The sequence below is a fragment of the Capsicum annuum genome, chromosome 3, assembly GCF_002878395.1.
Source record: "Capsicum annuum cultivar UCD-10X-F1 chromosome 3, UCD10Xv1.1, whole genome shotgun sequence".
Taxonomy (NCBI): Eukaryota; Viridiplantae; Streptophyta; class Magnoliopsida; order Solanales; family Solanaceae; genus Capsicum; species Capsicum annuum.
In genome coordinates, this window is record NC_061113.1 from 28,093,935 (window position 1) to 28,094,260 (window position 326).

Sequence of the window (326 nt, forward strand, 5' to 3'; positions counted from 1 at the left end):
TCTATTAGAAACTAGTAGTATGAATTCTTGTTTGTATGTTTTCAAGCAATATTGGGGTATGTTTGACTCGTATGTGCAACAAGTGATCGATCGTCTATAGATAGTTTTTGAAAACTGAGCAAACAGCTGATTGATAGACGATTTGTATTTAGTAAAAGTACAATCATAAACTTCTTTTTCCCCCTCTATCAAGTATGGAATATAGGAATATTCTTAACCATTATATGATATATTCTAACAGACAACTTACTAGCTAATTATTAAGGAAAAAATTATTTATTCAGTTTGGAAATTGTTTCTTCTCCTTCCTTTATTTGATTCTTTTT